Genomic DNA, 2,926 nt, shown 5'->3' on the forward strand with positions numbered 1-2,926 from the left:
TCATCTTTCAGTTTAGACCGCTAAGTTCACATTGCCATGGGGCTGGTCTCTCCTGTCATCTTCAGTTTAGACCGCTAAAAGTTCACATTGCCATGGGGCTGGTCTCTCCTGTCATCCTTCTTTTTAGACCGCTAAAGTTCACATTGCCATGGGGCTGGTCTCTCCTGTCATCTTTCAGTTTAGACCGCTAAAGTCACATTGCATGGGGCTGGTCTCTCCTGTCATCTTTCAGTTTAGACCGCTAAAGTTCACATTGCCATGGGCTGGTCTCTCCTGTCATCCTTCAGTTTAGACCGCTAAAGTTCACATTGCCATGGGCTGGTCTCTCCTGTCATCTTTCAGTTTAGACCGCTAAAGTCCACATTGCCATGGGGCTGGCTCTTCCTGTCATCTTCAGTTTAGACCGCTAAAGTTCACATTGCCATGGGGCTGGTCTTCCTGTCATCTGTCAGTTTAGACCGCTAAAGTTCACATGGCCAGGGGCTGGTCTTCTCCTGTCATCTGCAGTTTAGACCGCTAAAGTTCACATTGCCATGGGGCTGGTCTCTCCTGTCATCTTTCAGTTTAGACCGCTAAATCACATTGCCATGGGGCTGGTCTCTCCTGTCATCTTCGTTTGACCGCTAAAGTTCACATTGCCATGGGGCTGGTCTCTGTCATCCTTCATTTAGACCGCTAAAGTTCCATTGCCATGGGGCTGGTCTCTCCTGTCATCCTTCAGTTTAGACCGCTAAAGTTCACATTGCCATGGGGCTGGTCCTCCTGTCATCCTTCAGTTTAGACCGCTAAAGTTCACATTGCCAGGGCTGGTCTCTCCTGTCCTCCTTCAGTTTAGACCGCTAAAACTCACATTGCCAAGGGGCTGGTCTCTCCTGTCATCCTTCAGTTTAGACCGTCTAAAGTTCACATTGCAATGGGCTGGTCTCTCCTGTCACTTTTCAGTTTAGACCGCTAAAACTCACATTGCCATGGGGCTGGTCTCTCCTGTCATCCTTCAGTTTAGACCGCTAAAGTTCACATTGCCATGGGCTGGTCTCTCCTGTCATCCTTCAGTTTAGACCGCTAAAGTTCACATTGCGCATGGGGCTGGTCTCTCCTGTCATCTTCCAGTTTAGACCGCTAAAGTCACATTGCCATGGGGCTGGTCTCTCCTGTCATCCTTCAGTTTAGACCGCTAAATCACATTGCCATGGGGCTGGTCTCTCCTGTCATCCTTCAGTTTAGACCGCTAAAGTTCACATTGCCATGGGGCTGGTCTCTCCTGTCATCCTTCAGTTTAGACCGCTAAATCATTGCCAAGGGGCTGGTCTCTCCTGTCATCCTTCAGTTTAGACGCTAAAGTTCACATTGCCATGGGGCTGGTCTCTCCTGTCATCCTCATTTAGACCGCTAAACTCACATTGCCATGGGGCTGGTCTCTCCTGTCATCCTTCAGTTTAAGACCGCTAAAACTCACATTGCCATGGGGCTGGTCTCTCCTGTCATCTCTTCAGTTTAGACCGCTAAAGTTCACATTGCCATGGGGCTGTCTCTCCTGTCATCCTTCAGTTTAGACCGCTAAAGTTCACATTGCATGGGGCTGGTCTCTCCTGTCATCCTTCAGTTTAGACCGCTAAAGTTCACATTGGGGGTTTTGTTTTGTTTTTCCATGGGGCTGGTCTCTCCTGTCATCCTTCAGTTTAGACCGCTAAAATCACATTGCCATGGGGCTGGTCTCTCCTGTCATCTTCAGTTTTAGACCCTAAAGTTCACATTGCCAGGGGCTGGTCTCTCCTGTCATCTTCAGTTTAGACCGCTAAAGTTCACATTGCCATGGGCTGGTCTCTCCTGTCATCTTTCAGTTTAGACCGCTAAAGTTCACATTGCCATGGGGCTGGTCTCTCCTGTCATCCTTCAGTTTAGACCGCTAAAGTTCACATTCATGGGGCTGGTCTCTCTCCCTATGTCTCTCTACACTAACTCACATTTGTATCATAGTGATTCAGATCAGAGTCTGTGGAGGACATTGAGTCCTGTCTGACCTGTCCTGTCCTGTCTGATCTAGAAGAATGTGAATATCTGCTCATAAACCAGATTGACTACTGACCATTACACCCATGCTTAACAATAAACCTTTGTCTCAGATTCTGTAAGAGATACTGGCTAATCCTGTGGGCACTGAGTAATACTAACATGTAGACCTGCTGTTAAGCCTTTGCTATAGCAACCAAAAAACCTTACTGAAAGGTTCCTGATGGTCCAAACTTCAATGTACTAATTTCTTGGTCAGGTAAATATGACCTCTGGTGCTCACAGCAAGCCAATAAGACAGTGTATCTCAACACTGACAAGCCCAAACCCATTGGGGTTGTGTGGATGTTTGTGTGAGGGCTGTGTATGTGTGTGTATGTATTTGTGTGTGTGTGTGTGTGTGTGTTTGAGTGTGTGTGTGTGTGTGTGTGAACAGGATTCCAGACCCTCGGGAACCTTGGCCTGCTTCCAATATGGAGGGTAATGTTATGTGTTAGGTGTCATCTGTGAACGGCATCCTCCCTGACATAACAACAAACTTTCGCTCCATGTTGCAACAAGCAGCAGAACACAGCACGCAGGGCATACACACATTGAAGTGTAGATTCAGGAAAACTAGCACAAGACATAGCTTAAACAAACAGACAGTTAAGTTCTTCACAAAACATAGCTGTAGGTCTGTACATTAGCACAACTGTACTGGACGTTCAAGACTCCGACAAGTGCACACATCATTGAACACCTGTTGAAGTCACATACTGTATGCAAAACACCAGTCTCAACGTCAACGGTGAAGAGGCGACTCCGGGATGCTGGCCTTCAAGGCASATTTCCTCTGTCCAGTGTCTGTGTTCTTTTGCCCATCTTAATCTTTTCTTTTTATTGGCCAGTCTGAGATATGGCTTTTTCTTTGCAA

This window comes from Salvelinus sp. IW2-2015, linkage group LG17 (genome assembly GCF_002910315.2).
Source record: "Salvelinus sp. IW2-2015 linkage group LG17, ASM291031v2, whole genome shotgun sequence".
NCBI classification, from domain to species: domain Eukaryota; kingdom Metazoa; phylum Chordata; class Actinopteri; order Salmoniformes; family Salmonidae; genus Salvelinus; species Salvelinus sp. IW2-2015.